Below are 21,712 nucleotides of genomic sequence, written 5' to 3' on the forward strand. Positions count from 1 at the left end.
AAACTCAAAATGGATTAAAGATCTAAACATAAGACCAGAAACTTTAAAACTCTTAGAGGAGAACATAGGCAAAACACTCTCTGACATAAATTACAGCAGGATCCTCTATGACCCACCTCCCAGAATATTGGAAATAAAAGCAAAAATAAACAAATGGGATCTAATTAAAAGCTTCTGCACAACAAAAGAAACTATAAGCAAAGTGAAAAGACAGCCTTCAGAATGGGAGAAAATAATAGCAAATGAAGCAACTGACAAACAACTAATCTCAAAAATATACAAGAAACTCCTGCAGCTCAATTCCAGAAAAATAAACGACCCAATCAAAAAATGGGCCAAAGAACTAAATAGACATTGCTCCAAAGAAGACATACAGAGAGCTAACAAACACATGAAAAGATGCTCAACATCACTCATTATCAGAGAAATGCAAATGAAAACCACAATGAGGTACCATTTCACGCCAGTCAGAATGGCTGCTATCCAAAAGTCTACAAGCAATAAATGCTGGAGAGGGTGTGGAGAAAAGGGAAACCCTCTTACACTGTTGGTGGGAATGCAAACTAGTACAGCCACTATGGAGAACAGTGTGGAGATCCCTTAAAAAACTGGAAATAGAACTGCTATATGACCCAGCAATCCCACTGCTGGACATACACATGGAGGAAACCAGAATTGAAAGAGACACGTGTACCTCAATGTTCATCGCAGCACTGTTTATAATAGCCAGGACATGGAAGCAACCTAGATGCCCATCAGCAGATGAATGGATAAGAAAGCTGTGGTACATATACACAATGGAGTATTACTCAGCCATTTAAAAGAATATATTTAAATCAGTTCTAATGAGGTGGATGAAACTGGAGCCTATTATACAGAGTGAAGTAAGCCAGAAAGAAAAACACCAATACAGTATACTAATGCATATATATGGAATTTAGAAAGATGGTAACAATAACCCTGTATGCAAGAAAGCAAAAGAGACACAGATGTACAGAACAGTCTTTTGGACTCTGTGGGAGAGGGAGCAGGGGGGATGATTTGGGAAAATGGCATTGAAACATGTATAATATCATATAAGAAATAAATCGCCAGTCCAGGTTCGATGCAGGATACAGGATGCTTGGGGCTGGTGCACTGGGATGATCCAGAGGGATGGTACAGGGAGGGAGGTGGGAGGGGGTTCAGGATGGGGAGCACGTGTACACCTATGGCGGATTCATGTTGATGTATGGCAAAACCAATACAATATTGTAAAGTAATTAGCCTCTAATTAAAATAAATAAATTTAAATAAAAAAACAAAAAAAAGGAAAAAAATTATAGTATTTTTATATGTTGGAAATTTCATTTCAAGCATTATACAGCATGTGATTTTTCAAAGTACAAAACACTCTCCTCTTTTTTTTTTTCATAACTATGATAATAGTCTCCTTTTGGTTAATTTTTACATTCATATTAAAATACCATAGAACTCATCATCCTTAATAGAATCCTAAAAATATGGACAGCAAAGTGATACTCAGCACTAAATATTAATATTTTCAGAAAAAGAAAAAAAAGCATGTTGCCTCTTCTCCTTTTCTCACCTAGAAAATTTTGTAAATTATTTAGGTAAAGCAAGTAGGTGGCATGATGGTAAAGAATCCACCTGACAATGCAGGAGATGCAAGAGACATGGTTCCATCCCTGGGTTGGTTGGGAAGATCCGCTGAAGGAAGAAATGGCAACCTGCTCCAGTATTCTTCCCTGAAAATTTCCATGACAGAGTGTCCTAGAGGGCTGCAGTCATTGGAGTTGCAAGGAGTTGGACGTGACTTAGCGACTGAGTGCACAACAAAGCAAAACACAAAATGTTCACAATTGGAACTTTGTTTTTCTAGCATCTTGTCCTGTGCAAAGTAAAGTATTCTGGACTTGTCAATCTTTATCATGCAATAACTGCATTTTAGAGAATCATTGTTGTGTTGGATGTTATATGATGTCCTTCAGTTTTATTAACTCAGTGAATGTTCATCATAACTTTAAAAGTGGATGTCAGAAGATGGTGGAGGAGTAGGACGGGGAGAACACTTTCTCCCCCACAAATTCATCAAAAGAACATTTAAATGCCGAGTAAATTCCACAAAACAACTTCTGAATGCCGGCAGAGGACATCAGGCACCCAGAAAAGCAACCCAAGTCTTCGAAAGGAGGTAGGGAAAAATATAAAAGACAAAAAAAGGGACAAAAGAGGGAGGGACAGAGTTCCGTCCCGGGAAGGGAGTCTTAAAAAGAGAGAAGTTTCCAAACACCAGGAAACCTTCTCACTGCCGAATCTGTGCCGAGCCTTGGAAGCACAGAGGGCAACATAACAGGGAGGAAAAATAAATAATTAAAACCCACACATTGCGAGCCCTATAGTAACTCCCCCAGCGGAGAAGCAGCGCAGAGGCCTGCATAGGCCATTAGCAAGCGGGCATACCTAAAGAAACAAGAAAAAACTCAAATAAACTCAAATAAATAACCTAACCCTACACCTAAAGCAACTAGAAAAGGAAGAAATGAAGAACCCCAGGGTTAGTTGAAGGAAAGAAATCTTCAAAATTAGGGCAGAAATAAATGCAAAAGAAACAAAAGAGACCATAGCAAAAATCAACAAAGCCAAAAGCTGGTTCTTTGAAAGGATAAATAAAATTGACAAACCATTAGCCAGACTCATCAAGAAACAAAGGGAGAAAAATCAAATCAATAAAATTAGAAGTGAAAATGGAGAGATCACAACAGACAACACAGAAATACAAAGGATCATAAGAGACTACTATCAACAATTATATGCCAATAAAATGGACATCGTGGAAGAAATGGACAAATTCTTAGAAAAGTACAACTTTCCAAAACTGGACCAGGAAGAAATACAAAATCTTAACAGACCCATCACAAGCACGGAAATTGAAACTGTAATCAAAAATCTTCCAGCAAACAAAAGCCCAGGTCCAGACGGCTTCACAGCTGAATTCTACCAAAAATTTAGAGAAGAGCTAACACCTATCCTGCTCAAACTCTTCCAGAAAATTGCAGAGGAAGGTAAACTTCCAAACTCATTCTATGAGGTCACCATCACCCTAATACCAAAACCTGACAAAGATCCCACAAAAAAAGAAAACTACAGGCCAATATCACTGATGAACATAGATGCAAAAATCCTTAACAAAATTCTAGCAATCAGAATCCAACAACACATTAAAAAGATCATACACCATGACCAAGTGGGCTTTATCCCAGGGATGCAAGGATTCTTCAATATCCGCAAATCAATCAATGTTATACACCACATTAACAAATTGAAAAATAAAAACCATATGATTATCTCAATAGATGCAGAGAAAGCCTTTGACAAAATTCAACACCCATTTATGATAAGGACTCTCCAGAAAGCAGGAATAGAAGGAACATACCTCAACATAATAAAAGCTATATATGACAAACCCACAGCAAACATTATCCTCAATGGTGAAAAATTGAAAGCATTTCCTCTAAAGTCAGGAACAAGACAAGGGTGCCCACTTTCACCATTACTATTCAACATAGTTTTGGAAGTTTTGGCCACAGCAATCAGAGCAGAAAAAGAAACAAAAGGAATCCAAATTGGAAAAGAAGAAGTAAAACTCTCACTGTTTGCAGATGACATGATCCTTTACATAGAAAACCCTAAAGACTCCACCAGAAAATTACTAAAACTAATCAATGATTATAGTAAATTTGCAGGATATAAAATCAACACACAGAAATCCCTTGCATTCCTATACACTAATAATGAGAAAACTGAAAGAGAAATTAAGGAAACAATTCTATTCACCATTGCAACGGAAAGAATAAAATACTTAGGAATATATCTACCTAAAGAAACCAAAGACCTATATATAGAAAACTATAAAACACTGGTGAAAGAAATCAAAGAGGACACTAATAGATGGAGAAATATACCATGTTCATGGATTGGAAGAATCAATATAGTGAAAATGAGTATACTACCCAAAGCAATTTATAGATTCAATGCAATCCCTATCAAGCTACCAATGGTATTCTTCACAGACCTAGAACAAATAATTTCACAATTTGTATGGAAATGCAAAAAACCTCGAATAGCCAAAGCGATCCTGAGAAAGAAGAATGGAACTGGAGGAATCAACCTACCTGACTTCAGGCTCTATTACAAAGCCACAGTTATCAAGATAGTATGGTACTGGCACAAAGACAGAAATATAGATCAATGGAACAAAATAGAAAGCCCAGAGATAAATCCACGCACATATGGACACCTTATCTTTGACAAAGGAGGCAAGAATATACAATGGATTAAAGACAACCTCTTTAACAAGTGGTGCTGGGAAATCTGGTCAACCACTTGTAAAATAATGAAACTAGACCACTTTCTAACACCATACACAAAAATAAACTCAAAATGGATTAAAGATCTCAATGTAAGACCAGAAACTATAAAACTCCTAGAGGAGAACATAGGCAAAACACTCTCCGACATACATCACAGCAGGATCCTCTATGACCCACCTCCCAGAATACTGGAAATAAAAGCAAAAATAAACAAATGGGACCTAATTAAACTTAAAAGCTTCTGCACAACAAAGGAAACTATTAGCAAAGTGAAAAGGCAGCCTTCAGAATGGGAGAAAATAATAGCAAATGAAGCAACTAACAAACAACTAATCTCAAAAATATACAAGCAACTCCTCCAGCTCAACTCCAGAAAAATAAATGACCCAATCAAAAAATGGGCCAAAGAACTAAATAGACATTTCTCCAAAGAAGACATACAGATGGCTAACAAACACATGAAAAGATGCTCAACATCACTCATTATCAGAGAAATGCAAATCAAAACCACTATGAGGTACCATTTCACGCCAGTCAGAATGGCTGCAATCCATAAGTCTACAAGTAATAAATGCTGGAGAGGGTGTGGAGAGAAGGGAACTCTCTTGCACTGTTGGTGGGAATGCAAACTAGTACAGCCACTATGGAGAACAGTGTGGAGATCCCTTAAAAAACTGGAAATAGAACTGCTATATGACCCCGCAATCCCACTGCTGGACATACACATGGAGGAAACCGGAACTGAAAGAGACACTTGTACCTCAATGTTCATCGCAGCACTGTTTATAATAGCCAGGACATGGAAGCAACCTAAATGCCCATCAGCAGATGAATGGATAAGAAAGCAGTGGTACATATACACAATGGAGTATTACTCAGCCATTAAAAAGAATACATTTGAATCAGTTCTAATGAGATGGATGAAACTGGAACCTATTATACAGAGTGAAGTAAGCCAGAAAGAAAAACATCAATACAGTATACTAACACATATATATGGAATTTAGAAAGATGGAAACAATAACCCTGTGTACGAGACAGCAAAAGAGACACCGATGTATAGATCAGTCTTATGGACTCTGTGGGAGAGGGAGAGGGTGGGGAGATTTGGGAAAATAGCATTGAAACATGTATAATATCATGTATGAAACGAGTCGCCAGTCCAGGTTCGATGCACGGTACTGGATGCTTGGGGCTGGTGCACTGGGATGACCCAGAGGGAGGGGAAGGGAGGGTGGAGGGTGGAGGGTTCAGGATGGGGAACGTGGGTATACCTGTGGCGGATTCATTTCAATATTTGGCAAAACTAATACAATATTGTAAAGTTTAAAAATAAAATAAAATTAATAAAAAAAAGTAAAACAGAAAAAAAATAAAATAAAATAAAAGTGGATGTCATCGTCCTTATGATGGTTATCAGAAAACAGAGGCTCAGAGAGTTAAATAAATTTTCCAAACTCACAGAACTATTAGTTAGCCATTTTTTCACACCTAGGTTTGTACTCTAAAATCAATATTCACTTACACATTTGATTGCTGAATATTAAGAAGTGTTTAATGTTATCTAAATATGGTTTTTCATAGGAGTAGAAGGGTTGAGGTTGTAGTTTGCCTAGACCGTAAAACATTCCTAATTTCTTGATTCTCTTGATTCTTTGTCCCTTGATTCTGTCCCTTTACCATAGAACATGTAAGAGACATATTCACTTTCTTAGTATCTCCTGCAACAAAAGTTGGGTAGGTGATACAGTTCTAGCCAATGAAATATAACCAAAGGCAACCTGGGAAACTTGGGGGAAAAAAATTATTTTTGCTGTAGATATAGAGATAGCTGGCACCAATTCTTTGCTCTGTTTTCTTTCCAGGAATGCTGATGTGATACTTGGAACTGTGGTAGCTGTCTTACAATCATAATATAAAGGCAAAGAAAATATTAAGGAGGCCGTCTCAGAAAATAGTGAACTGTTGAAAAAAGCAGCGGCACAACTCCACATTCTTAAACAGAAAAAAAAAGCTAAACTCTCATTTGATTAAGTCTACTGTTAATCAGGTAATGTGTTAATTGAAGCTGAAAATGTTCCTTATTGATATGACAAGAACTGAAAATTCTATAAATCCCTGTAGGAAATATTACAATATTTGCCACAAAAAGGAATTGGAAATTGTACACTTGATATATACTAACTGAATGAATACACTCTTTTTGGAACCACAGAGTTTTCAAAATTAAATTAGATAAAATCTGCACCATTAAGATTCTTGTAAGACATTAAAGACTGATTAAGATAAAAATTGATGATTTTTATTACTGTTATTTTTGCTTCCCTGAATCCATTTACTTTAATTTTAATGAGAATCTTGTGTTTTCCTCTGAGAAGAATTCTCTCTGGGGTCAATTGAATTTCTGGCTGCAATTCTTCATCCTTTTTTGTAATGTAACATTGAAGTGCCTAACACCATAAGCAAAGTAATCTTTGTGCTCCTTGATCCTGCCACTTGATTTGTTTAGCCTGATTTATATTATAGGCATGAAACACACAGAAGCTTGCAGTGGTCTTGCACAGGAAGACTTGGTCTCTTGAGCCTTGCATATTGCTTGTTAGTCTACTAGTCCCAGAAGGAGAATGAGAAATATGTGCAGCAGCGCTAATCTAAAGAATAACGATCAACCTTGTCAAGATCAGCTTAACCCTGTAGATAATAAAGGATTAATGTTTACAGTTATGCATTAAGTTACAGAGTTTGGGCGGTAAGAACTGATGTATACGCTCATCTGTTTCCTGTCCATGTGATTTAAGTAGAACAGACAGTAACCTTAAGTTCCAAGATTGGTCATTTTATCTAGATTTGTTTGCACAGTTTATTCAGTTCTCTTTAACTTAGTGATTAAGTCATAAATGAGCTCATCACTATATTCAGATCTTTCAAATCAATTCAGTGACATTTTGTAATTATTAGGAAAAGTAATCTCTCTTCCCACTAGCTTTCCTAACTCTAAGAATTACATAACCCCTGCAGTTGCTGGGGATTGAATAAGAATGCTGCAGGTCCAAGGATGAAGCCAACCCATACTGAAGAAAACACTCAAGAGATAGAAGGAAATAGAGAGAAAAAAAAAAATCCTTCTGACCTTGTGAGAACCCCTGGATCTACTTCCCTTTGGATATTTTCTTACTGAAAATCAACACTTACTGAAAATTCATTTTCTTCCTTAAGTAATTTTGAGTTGGACTTATGTTGCTTGCTACTAGTTAAAAGAGTTCCCATAACTTTCAAGAAAAATCATAGAACAAGGAAATATTCATACCATAGAAGAAATATCCATAATGTGTTCCTAGGAAAGACTGCATAAAGATGAGTATTCAAAGAAGAGTTCCAGCAAAGATGAGATTTTGACCAATGAAGAGAAAAAGAGAATATATCCTAGTGAGAAAAGCAAAATGAAGTTAAAAATACACATGGTGGTTTAGTTGCTAAGTCGTGTCTGACTCTTGCAACTCCATGGACTGTAGCCTGCAAGGCTCCTCTGTCCATGGGATCCTCCAGGCAAGAATACTGGAGTGGATTGCCATTTCCTTCTCCAGCGGATCTTCCTGACCCAGGAATCGAACCCAGGTCTCCCACATTGCAGGCAGATTCTTTACCAACTGAGCTATGAGGGAATACATACATATATATATGTATTCATATCCCCTTCATGGATCATAGCCTTGTCCTTGTCATAGTAAAGGGGCTTGCATAACTCAGTGAAGCTATAAGCCATATCAGGCAGGGCCACCCAAGATGGATGGGTCATAGTAGAGAGTTCTGACCAAAGGTGGTCCACTGGAGAAGGGAATGGCAAACCACTTCAACATTCTTGGCTTGAGAACCTCATGAGCAGTATGGACATGAGTTTGAACAAACTCTGGGAGGTAGTGAAGAACAGGAAGGCCTGCTGTGCTGCGACCCATAGGATCACAGAGTCCAACATGACTTAGCGGCTGATAAACAGCAGCCCTGAATATACTTGAATATTGTCTTTGGAGTGCATGATTCAAATGCATATGTTGAACTTTATTATAACCTACTAAATCAGGATCTTTAGAGTAAGTTATAAACAAGTTTCACTGGTGAATCTGATGCACACACCAGATTAAGAATGATCAACTTAATCAAAATGTAGGATTATGCTAGAACTTTACAAATAATATTCTCTTTTCATGTTAATTTTTCCCCATTTTTGTTTATTTAGTTAAACTACACATAACAAAATTTACTGCCTTAGCCATTTTTAAGTGCACAATTCAGTGGTATTAAGTACACTCATAATTGTGTAACCATTGCCACCATCCATTTCTAGAACTCATTTTTATATTGCAAACCTGAAACTATACCTATTAAACACTAACTCCCGATTTTCTCCCCTCCAAGCCCCTGATAAAAAGATTTCTACTTTCTGTCTCATTATTTTGTTAATCTAAACTTCTCAGATAAGTGGAATCAGAGTATTTGCCCTCAAAATTCATCCATGTCATGGGGAGTGTCAAAAGTCCCTTCCTCTTTAAAGCTGTATACACTCCATTGTTGGAGAAGGGATCGGCAACCCACTCCAGTATTCTTGCCTGGGGAAACCCATGGACAGAGGAGAGCCTGGTGGGCTACAGTCCATGGGGTCGCCAAGAGTCAGACACGACTGAGCAACTTTCACTCACTCACACCCTACTGTAGGCTTCCCTGGTAGCTCAGTTGGTAAAATATCTGCCTGGAATGCACAAGACCCCACCTAATTCCTGAGTCAGGAAGATCCTCTGGAAAAGGGATACACTACTGACTCCAGTTTTCATGGACTTCCTTGGTGGCTCAGACAGTAAAGAATCTGCTTGCGATGCGGGAGGCCTGGGTTTGATCCCTGGGTTGGGAAGATCCCCTGGAGGAGGGCATGGCAACCCACTCCAGTATTTTTGCCTGGAGAATCCCCATGGACAGAGGAGCCTGGAGGGCTACAGTCTGTGTAATAGCAAAGAGTCGGACTTGATTGAGTGACCAAACACAGCACAGTACAGCATGTTCCATTGTATGTGCTCAGTGCTCAGTCATGTCCTACTCTCTGTGACCCCGTGAACTGTTGCCTGCCAGGCTCCACTGTCTGTGGGATTTTCCTGGCAAGAATACTGGAGTGGGTTGCCATTTCCTCCTCCAGGGATTGTATGTATATACCAATTTTGCTTATCTAGTCATCAGCTGATGGATACTTGGATTGCTTCAACACTTTAGCTTTTGTGGATAATGCTGCTATGAACATGATTTACAAATAAGTATCTCTTTTGTGACCTTGCTTTAATTTATTTGGTGTATATGCATGTTCTAAGGCCCCTTGTAGATACCAAAATCCTCAGAAGTTTAAGTCCCTTATATAAAATGGCATAGTATTTGCATTTAACCTATCCACATGCTCCTGCATACTTCAAATTATCTCTAGGTTATGTGCAAGATGGAATAAAATGTAACTGTTATGTAAATAATTGCCAGTATGTGGCAAATTCAAATTTTGGTTTTGGAACTTTCTGGATTTTTTTTTTTTTCTAGAATATTTTCAATCCACCATTGACTGACTATACCCAAAAGTGAATTTCTGGATTATATGGTAATTTTATTTTTAATTTTTTGAGGAACTACACCTCTGTGATCAGAAGCAACAATAGGATATCAGTACAGATCCTCAAAATTTAGAGGATGGTGTCTTTTTTTGTCCATATCTACCTCCCACAAGAGCTTCCTTGGTGGCTCAGTAGTGAAGAATTTGCCGAAATGCAGGAGATGCTGGTTGGATCCCTTGGTCAGGAAGATCCCCTGGAGATGGAAATGACAACCCCCTCCAGTATTCTTGCCTAGGAAATCCCATGGACGGAGGAGCCTAGTGGGCTACAGTCCAGTGGGTCACGAAGAGCTGGACATGATTTAGCAAATAAGCAGCAGCAGAAGCTCCTGCAAGCTGTGTGCAAGCCGCCTTAGGAACCTGTACAAAGCTGCATGCCATAGGGCTGAGGGATGAGGGGTGGGTAGCTACTACTTTTCTAAGAGCCGAAATTGGCTGAGACCTGAAACTGGCTGAAATTAACCACATTTTAGCATACAATTATTTCCCCAGAAGTTGCAAGCTTTCAGTAGACTCAAGAGTCCTGAAATAAAACAGACATATGGTGATATTGCAATTTTTTTTTTGTCTTGGTAAAGAGAGAGTTATCTCATGCTTCCTACTCCACCATCTTCCCAGAATTTCCACTCTACTTTCTTTTTTAGGGTGAAGTCCTTCTTAACTGGGTCATCAGTGTGAGATTTAATCTAGTTGTTCATCAAAAGTTCCTCTAGGTGACCTTTCTTAGCTATCTGTGGTTTCTCTCCATTTCATTTGTATATATTCAAATAGCTGAAGCTGAAACTCCAATACTTTGGCCACTGATGTGAAGAACTGATTCATTTGAAAAGACCCTTATGCTGGGAAAGACTAAAGGTGGGAGGAGAAGGGGACAACAGAGGATGAGGTGGTTGGATGGCATCACTGACTCCATGGGCATGAGTTTAAGTAACATCCGGGAGTTGGTGATGCACAGGGAGGCCTGGCATGCTTCAATCCATGGGCTCACAAAGAGTCAGACACTACTGAGCATCTGAACTGAACTGAACTAGCCTTCAAATCAATAAGAATCTCTATCTAAGCAACATATTGCTTATATATGATATACAAAAAATGACAAAATAACATGTATCAGTTCAGTTATACAATATGATAAACAGATTCTTTCTACCTAAGTACTGGGGCTTCCCTGGTGGCTCAGAGAGTAAAGCGTCTGCCTGCAATGCAAGAGACCCAGGTTTGATCCTTGGGTTGGGAAGATTCCCTGGGAAAGGCAATGGCAACCCACTCCAGTATTCTTGCCTAGAGAATCCCATGGATGGAGGAGTCTGGTAGGCTACAGTCCATGGGATTAAAAAGAGTTGGACACAACTGAGTGCCTTCATTTCATGTCACTTCATTTCACCTAAGTATTAGAATGACACAGTGTACTCAATTGCCTATTCAGGACAGTTCTGTAGTTCTGAATAAACAAATAGACTTGACTGTATTGGTTAAGTCTAATACAAAACACAACCTATTATAGGAGGTTTGTGTATTGAATAACATTTTAAAAAATAAAACTTAACAAGGTTTATGAATAGATATTTTGCAAAATCTTATTACAGTGTTACATATATCAATTTCAATGCAATACTTTTTGAGCATTTTTGGAAAAAGTCTCCTCCTGAAGTCTTCCATGCAGAAAACCATTTTATTGATTTTAAGTTCTTATATGTCTAAAATGCTTTTCCCTCAAATATTTTGCCCATTAAATACAATAATGATGTCTATATTTTACCACTCTGCACATTTTCATGTCTCAAATTCAAATTAGAATGTTCTTTTTCTTTGGGAAAAAAACACTGAATGACATAGAAACTAATTTGTTCCTAAGTGAGTGATGGTGTTATGTAAAATATAGCACTAAGCAAAAATTTAATTAACGTTAGACAGTTTAATTATAAATCTATAAATATGCAGATGCACACATATTCACACATAGAAAATGCATATGTAAACCAAAAATGAGCTACCTGAACATTCAAAATTATTACTTCATCAATGTAATAGCATTCAGTCAGTTTAGTTCAGTCACTCAGTTGTGTCCGACTCTTTGCGACCTCATGGACTGCGGCATGCCAGGCTTTCCTGGCCATCACCAACTCCCACAGCTTGCTCAAACTCATGTCCATCAAGTCGATGATGACATTCAACCGTCTCATCCTCTGTCAGCCCCTTTTCCTCCTGCCTTCAATCTTTCCCAGCATCAGGGTCTTTTCCAATGAGTCAGTTCTTCACCTCAGGTGGCCAAAGTATTGGAGTTTCATATTCAACATCAGTTAATATAATAACATTAACATTATGTTATTTTTATATATAGTGGTACTATATAGAGTTATATATGCATAACAATCTATAATTATTCTGAAAGAGATGGGAATACCAGACCACCTGATCTGCCTCTTGAGAAATTTGTATGCAGGTCAGGAAGCAACAATTAGAACTGGACATGGAACAACAGACTGGTTCCAAATAGGAAAAGGAGTTCGTCAAGGCTGTATATTGTCACCCTGCTTATTTAACTTATATGCAGAGTACATCATGAGAAATGCTGGACTGGAAGAAACACAAGCTGGAATCAAGATTGCTGGGAGAAATATCAATAACTTCAGATATGCAGATGACACCACCTTTATGGCATAAAGTGAAGAGGAACTCAAAAGCGTCTTGATGAAAGTGAAAGTGGAGAGTGAAAAAGTTGGCTTAAAGCTCAACATTCAGAAAACGAAGATCATGGCATCGAGTCCCATCACTTCATGGTAAATAGATGGGGAAACAGTGGAAACAGTGTCAGACTTTATTTTTCTGGGCTCCAAAATCACTGCAGATGGTGACTGCAGCCATGAAATTAAAAGACACTTACTCCTTGGAAAGAAAGTTTTGACCAACCTAGATAGCATATTCAAAAGCAGAGACATTACTTTGCCAACAAAGGTCCATCTAGTCAAGGCTATGGTTTTTCCTGTGGTCATGTATGGATGTGAGAGTTGGACTGTGAAGAAGGCTGAGCCCCGAAGAATTGATGCCTTTGAACTGTGGTTTTGGAGAAGACTCTTGAGAGTCCCTTGGACTACAAGGAGATCCAACCAGTCCATTCTGAAGGAGATCAGCCCTGGGATTTCTTTGGAAGGAATGATGCTAAAGCTGAAACTCCAGTACTTTGGCCACCTCATGCGAAGAGTTGACTCATTGGAAAGGACTCTGATGCTGGGAGGGATTGGGGGCAGGAGGAGAAGGGGACGACAGAGGATGAGATGGTTGGATGACATCACTGACTCGATGGCTGTGAGTCTCAGTGAACTCCGGGAGTTGGTGATGGACAGGGAGGCCTGGCGTGCTGGGATTCATGGGGTCGCAGAGAGTCGGACATGACTGAGTGACTGATCTGATATATATATATATATATATATATATATATATATATACACACACACACACACACACACCTATATATATCCCTTAATATTCATGAATATAGAAAACCATCTTGGGGTTTTCTTTTGGCTCATTTCTTCCTCTTCTTCTTCTTTTTTTTTTTTTTAATAGAATATAGTCTTTCTGAAGTAGGCTCTCTGGGTCTAGGAATCAGAAATTGACATTGATAATAATACAGATGATCCTGCCATCTCAATAATTATAACACTTAAACAAATGTTACCAGTTGTTCTTTTCTAGGTTTTCTGTTACACTTAGTTTAAGGAATGAAAAACTAAGGCAGTTTCCTTTCATCCCAGTAAGGTAGATATTGTGATGGGATTAATGGACACATTTCTCTCTTTATCAATTTAAATTATTAATAGAAAAATTTAAAAATTATTTTGAAAATAAAAGCAAGAAGAAATATATTCAGGTATATTCCAAACAACTTACTCAGAGTAGAAATAGATATCGCACAGTAATAGTTTGAGATGAGAAGTTTTGGAAATGCTGAAATAAACTCTTTTCAGCATTTATTTTAGTCTCTTTCCAGTATGTTTTAAATTTCACAGAAATAGACCCCTTCAACTAAATTCCCAAATTAACTAACAATCAAAGGAGAAGACAAATATTATTTATGTGGATGTGTAATAATCAGTTATTTTATATTTACTCTAAGGTGTTTTATTTACTGCTCTAAAGCATACTTTACCTTTGCATATCCCTAATCAGAAACAAAGTGTGAGACTTTATTTTTTTGGGCTCCAAAATCACTGCAGATGGTGACTGCAGCCATGAAATTAAAAGACGCTTACTCCTTGGAAGGAAAGTTATGTCCAACCTAGATAGCATATTCAAAAGCAGAGACATTACTTTGCTAACAAAGGTCCGTCTAATCAAGGCTATGGTTTTTCCAGTGTTCATGTATGGATGTGAGAGTTGGACTGTGAAGAAGGCTGAGCGCCGAAGAATTGATGCTTTTGAATTGTGGTGTTGGAGAAGACTCTGACTGCAAGGAGATCCAACCAGTGCATTCTGAAGGAGATCAGCCCTGAGATTTCTTTGGAAGGAATGGTGCTAAAACTGAAACTCCAGTACTTTGGCCACCTCATGCGAAGAGTTGACTCATTGGAAAAGACTCTGATGCTGGGAGGGATTGGGGGCAGGAGGAGAAGGGGAGGACAGAGGATGAGATGGCTGGATGGCATCACTGACTCGATGGCTGTGAGTCTCAGTGAACTCCGGGAGTTGGTGATGGACAGGGAGGCCTGGCGTGCTGGGATTCATGGGGTCACAAAGAGTCAGACACGACTGAGCGACTGAACTGAACTGAACTGAATCAGAAATGCAGAATAAAAGCCAGAGAAAGGAATGCAGAAGATTTTCAGATATGAGTCAAATTTAAGTTAAAAATAAATATGTAATTCATTAATTAAAATGTTTGAAAGTGTAACTTAGGAAAACACTCGCAGAGATAAAAAGAATTAGACTGAATGTAGATGTGTGCTGCTGCTGCTAAGTTGCTTCAGTCATGTCCAGTTCTGTGCGACCCCATGGACTGCAGCCCACCAGGCTCCTCTGTCCATGGGATTTTCCAGGCAAGAGTACTGGAGTGGGGTGCCATTGCCTTGATAGAAGACAATTGGCATAAGGAGAGAAACAAACCCTGTGATTAACATAGAAGAAGAAAGATGACTCACAATAGACCTTAACCCCAAATAAGTGAACAGCTTATTTGCCTGCCTGCCAATCAGAAGATGTAAAAGATGTGAGTTCGATCATTGGGATCATCCCCTGGAGTCCGGCATGGCAACCCACTCCAATATTCTTGCCTGGAAAATCCCATGGACAGAAGAGGCTGGTGGGCTACAGTCCATAGGGTCACACAGAGTTGGACACGACTTAAGGGACTTAGCACAGGGCTGATGATATTTTTCATCTGAGTTGGTCTCTGAAAAGCGACTTTGATAATCTATGATCAAGGGAAATGAAGTGTAGTGGAAATTCTGCTAGTTCTTGAATAGCGAAGTCATATCTTTACTTATGTATTTGTTTCATTTTTCACTTTGAAGCATATGCTAAGTATGCTGAATGTGCCAATCCCTATTCTAAGGGCACCAGAAACAATGTTGAATAAAAACCAGTCTTTATTCTCAATGAGGATACAGACATGCGAGCAGAGATTTCTGATGGCCTGTTAGACATAGGGATACAGGAATGTACAGACAATTAAGACAGAGATGTATGTGGTGAACATGTATGTGCTCAGAAAATAATTAACAGTCCTAGAGGAAATGAAGACTAAATTTCTTTTAAGCTAAGGGAGAAGAGAAGGGAATTTCATAAAAGGGAAGCAATAATAATATAAACATAAGGTAGCAGGTCACAATCCACATAGATTGTGGAGAACTTTGAAAAGTTCATAGTTGTTAACACATAGAAAGCGAAGAGGAACAAACTAACCACAGAACATGCTGTAACACATGCTAAGGGATATGTAATTTACCCTACAAGTGAAAAGTTGCTACAGAGCTTTAAATGAGCCAGTTTATTTTCATTATACCCCCTCTATGAAGAATATGGCTTCGCAGCTAGGCATGGTGGTAAAGAACCTGCCTGCCAATGCATAAGACGTAAAAGATGTGAGTTCAATCATTGGGATGATCCCCTGGAGTCGGGCATGGCAACCCACTCCAATATTCTTGCCTGGAAAATCCCATGGACAGAACAGGCTGGTGGGCTACAGTCCATAGCGTCGTGCAGAGTTGGACATGACTTAAGCGACTTAGCACAGCACATGAAGAATATAACTGAAGAGGGCAGGACTGCAGACAGGAGATTCATCAGGAAACTTGTTACTCTAAAAAGACACAATAAAGGCCTGAATAGATGAAACAGGAGTAATAGTAGCAAACATTAAGGGAAATCAGATTTACTAAAGAGATGAAAGGCTGTATGATAAATTCAATGTGATGCACATCAAAATCCTGGTAAGCTATTATATGGATATTGACACAATGATTTTAAAGTTTATACAGAGAGGCAGAAGACCTGGAATGACCAATACAGTGTTAAAGAAGAACAAAAGTAGGCAATTGGCCATACCTGACGTCAATACTAACCATAGAGCTATAACCATCAAAACCACTAGGGGGATAGTGGTCAAGGAATATACACTTACATCAATGAAACAGAATAGAGGCCAGAATTAGATCCATTCAAATGCAGTTAGCTAATTTTTCACAAAGAAAAAGGTAATTCAGTGGAGAAAGGATAGTTTGTCCCCTATTTCTTCTATACTAATAGAACTTTTAGCTGATGGCATGAATATGCAGTTAAAAGTACATTTCCCAGCTCTCTTGGCTTTAATTTTGATGTGCTTTGGCTCTGGTGGGAACAACACTAATAAAAGCGCTATGTTTAACCTCTTCACCATGATTTCAAAGTAAAAGACATCTGCTTTCACTTTCTACCTTCTGTCTTACTAAGCAGCTGCAGTGGGGACATCTGGCAGGATGATGAAATACCCATCTCTGATGCATTTTTGAAAGCACTGTGTTTAAGAATACAAAGCAACACGATGAGATTATCCAGTAACCCTGCATTGTGGAACCAGCATTCTGTTTCTCCAGGGTTTAAACTTAGACTTTCAAAGGAAAGACAAATACCCTACTATTTTATTCAAGCAACGTAAGATGTGGCTCTTGTTATAGCAGCTGGACTTCCCATCCTGACTTATACATCCTACAAAACTGACAGACCTTTGTGTCAGCACATCTCTAAGCTCAGCTCGTGCTATTCTCCTTGGTTACTCAGCCTCAGTCACACTGGCCTCCTTCCAATTTCCAGGATGCATCAAGCATGCTTCTAACTAGGGCTGTTAAAATTGCTGTTCCTTTTGTCTGACATGTTCTTTCCTCAGAAAATATCTGGCTATCTTTTTTCATTTTACTCATGTTATTCTGAAAATGTCACTTTATCACTGGGCCTTATATTTGACAGACTTGAGTTCAAACAACGGAGAAGGCAATGGCACCCCACTCCAGTACTCTTGCCTGGAAAATCCCATGGACGGAGGAGCCTGGTAGGCTGCAGTCCATGGGGTCGCTAAGAGTCGGACACGACTGAGCGACTTCACTTTCACTTTTCACTTTCATGCATTGGAGAAGGAAATGGCAACCCACTCCAGTGTTCTTGCCTGGAGAATCCCAGGGACAGCGGAGCCTGGTGGGCTGCTGTCTATGGGGTCGCACAGAGTCGGACACGACTGAAGCAACTTAGCAGCAGCAGCAGCAGAGTTCAAACAAAACTGTGATCAATACGAGCTGTCTCCTGTTACGGAAGCTTATTTTGTTTTGCTAAATTTTCTTCATGTAGTAAGCTAGTTAAGTCAGTGTTCTGCTTGTGGTCCATCTCAAAATATAGTGGCATAAAGTATTGTCATTGTATCACATTTAGCATAAAAGTTGTAGTTTCATGGCCAGCTCTCTTACTTTCCAGCTCTGTGAACCTAGACAAGTTACTTAACTTCTTTGTATACCTCATTTATGCATTCACAGTGCCAACGGATCTGGTTGTTGTAAGACTTTAATAGTACTGTATATAAAGCACTTAGCTCAGTGTTTGACATGTAGAAGATGCTTATGAATAGTCAGCTGCTATCATTATTATCATAATAATTATTCTCATAATCGTCAGTAAAGGCAGTAAGAAAGTCATGTTTTATACATGCAAAGCCCAAAGTGGCAAGATCATGTAAGAATGTAACATCAGATTGCTTGTGTAAACTTAAATCCCCCACCCCCAGCACATAAAGTTTAGTAATGGCATTTCCCTTCAGCCTGTATCCCCTAGTTCAGATCAAATGCTATGAGGCTTATTAGTAGGAAGCCACATCCACTGTCTTATCCAATTCACCCCTCTTATTTCCTCTCATATTAATTTTACTTCACCGTCATCACCCTGGGTCTACTGTCCACTTAACTAGTAAACAGATAGTAAAAAAAAAAAAAACAAAAAAACTAATTAGGTGGCCATCTCACTGATGGCCAAGACCAGCTTCATTATCTCAATTAGGCTTTGATTTATCAATTAACTGTACAACTGATAGTTCCGGAATCACTATACATCGCAATGTGGCAAAATTGAATTACAGTATGGGCTATTAGAAGCACTCTAAAAATGCCAGAGGGTTAAATAATAATAAAACATCTTAATAGTTAACTATTATGACACTTTTAGCATTAATCTAATGGTGCCAAAGCAGCAGGATTGTTCATATTTATAGGAAAAATGGTCTGATCAATGCAAATAGTCTCTCAACTCTTTGAACATCATATTTTCCCCCAAATTCCTGTGACATTGTTGGGTTGCTTCTGATGATAAAACATAAATAGAACATATAAACCAAAGATACTTTCTCCTTGCAGTGCTTTGAGTGATTAGTTCAGTTCAGTTCAGTCTCTCAGTTGTGTCCAACTCTTTGCAACCCCATGAATCGCAGCACGCCAGGCCTCCCTGTCCATCACCAACTCCCGGAGTTTACCCAAACTCATGTCCATTGAGTCAGTGATACCATCCAGCCATCTCATCCTCTGTCATCCCCTTCTCCTCCTGCCCCCAATCCATCCCAGCATCAGAGTCTTTTCAAATGAGTCAGCACTTCGCATGAGGTGGCCAAAGTACTGGAGTTTCAGCTTCAACATCAGTCCTTCCAATGAACCCAGGACTGATCTCCTTTAGGATGGACTGGTTGAATCTCCTTGCAGTCCAGGGACTCTCAAGAGTCTTCTCCAACACCACAGTTCAAAAGCATCAGTTCTTTGGCACTCAGCTTATTACATCCCAAACACCTGAAAAAAAATATTTTATGAGAAATTGTATTTTAAAAAAAAAGAAAATCTGCATTGCAGATAAACAGATGGTATATATCTTCATCTGCAAATGATGCTTCTGCAAACGATGCTATGAGGTAGGAATAATGCCTCCTTTTTTCAGTGGGAAGCTGTAAACACTTTTTTGTTTTGTTTTGATTTGTTTTTCCTTAAACTCAGGAGTAGTAAAGAATCTTGATTACTTACCCCAGTGGATTTTCAGTTACATTTATAAATAGATATGGGTGTAGACATAGATGCAGATAATTCTGGGGAAAGGATAGCCTAGGAGAGATGGCTTGAAGACACTCTTCATTGAGGAGGTCGTGGTTTAGATGTTTACATGCAGATCGGGGAACCGAAGCAAGGGGGTGACTTCCATAAAGCAGAGGCTCATCTCAGTGATTCTTTATGCTTATTTTCAAATCATACACTTGGCATAATATTTTGTGACCAATTACTCTTTAGGTAACAAGCTTACAAATTATAAAGCTTTATCAATCAAGCTAAGACTCGATTTGGAAAATAGAATTTTTTTCATCAGAGTGCCTAGTTAGTTACAGTCATTCCTTCTACAACATTAAGACTTTCCTCAGAAGTTTCAAACTCAATCTATCCAATGTGTCAGGAGGCTTCCCAGGTAGCGCTAGTGGTAAAGAACCTGCCTACCAATGCAGGGGATGCAAGAGACGGGAGGTTCAGTCTCTGGGCCGGGCCAATCCCCTGGGGAAGGGCATGACAACCCACTCCAGTATTCTTGCCTGGAGAATCCCATGGGCAGAGGAGCTTGAAGGCCTGCAGTCCCTAGGGCTGCAAAGAGTTGGACAGAACTGAAGTGATTCGCGTGCACGTGTGCAATGTGTCAGGACCAACTGGCTCAATTTCTGTAAGTATGGAGCTCCAATTACAGCAGGCTTCATAATAAATGACTCTAATGTCAATCTTTCATAAAGTCTGATAAACTCCGGAATGAGTGATTGGCTGAAATTACCATTTTATGTTATCTGCTCATTGTACTTTTAAAACTGTAGCTTCAGGACATTAAGAAATATGTTGGTATCTTACTCATATTTAGGGGATAAAATTTTGATGTTTACTCATTGTAAATGGGCCAAGCACTATTTGTAAGTATTTTGCTGTGCTCTTATCTCTTCCTGTCCATTATTCCCCATATTTAATTGGTTATCAGGTCTTGTTAATTCTCTCCTGAAATATCCATTGATGTAAATTTTGCCCCTTCATTCTTGCTTAACCCCCCTAAAACAAATATCATTTTTTGTTTATACTATTCTGTATCTCCTTGCTGATTTCTTTCTGACATTAGTCGGGTTAACACGATATAGATTTTGTCTTCAGAAACATATCAAATGATACAATTGGTGGGAAATATTCACTGCAGTTTACATCAAGGGGAATCTTAGTATAGTTTACAAAGAAGGGTGTTGGGGGAATACCTACCTGGTCTTCAAGTTTTTTCTTAGGCCTTAGGTTCACTATGATGTATTTCTTGAAATCCCAGCACATGATGATTTTAACCTCTGAATTCTTGTGGTTACACCAATTAGATAACACTGTTCCACATACATGGTGTCATGGGTTGAATGTTTGTGTTCCTCTAAAAGTCACATGTTGAAGTGTTAACCCACAGTGTTATAGTATTTGGCGGCAGAGCCTTTGGAAGTAAGCAGGTTTAGGTGATGTCATGGAGCTTCACAGGTGGCGCTAGTGGTAAAGAATCTTACCTGCTGTTGCCGGAGATGCTAGAGACACGGATTCGATCTCTGGGTCCAGAAGATCGCCTAGAATAGCAAATGGCAACTCATTCCAGTATTCTTGCCTGGAAGACCCATGGGCAAAGGAGCCTGGTGGGCCACAGTCCGTGGGGTCACAAAGAGTCAGACATGACTGGGCACACACGCAACACAGATGAGTCCCCGTGATGGAATTAGTTCCCTTATAAGAAAGAGACCAGAGCCCTTGCTGTCTCTCCACCACAACAGCAAGAGGATGGCCATTTACACACCAGCAATAATGTCTTCACCAGAACTTGACTAGGCTGACACGCTGATTTCAGACTTCCAGCCCCCAGCGCTGTGAGAAACAAAATGTCTGTTGTTTAAACACCAATTTAAGGCATTTTGTTATGACAGACTGAGCTAACTAAGACACATGGGCTTTATATACTTACTTTATGATTTATCTCATAAATTAATGTACAAATGTCATGCCTTCGCATCTCCAGATCTATGAAGAGAGAGACTATCAAATAAACATTCTATGCATAGAACATGTTGGTGGTTCAGTTGTTTTGAACCAATCAATAGAAAGTGTATCTTTCCTGTACTAGAATCTTTTTGGATATTCAGGCTTAAAAGTCAACTGCATTATCA

This window comes from Bos javanicus, chromosome 15, assembly GCF_032452875.1.
Source record: "Bos javanicus breed banteng chromosome 15, ARS-OSU_banteng_1.0, whole genome shotgun sequence".
Lineage (NCBI taxonomy): Eukaryota > Metazoa > Chordata > Mammalia > Artiodactyla > Bovidae > Bos > Bos javanicus.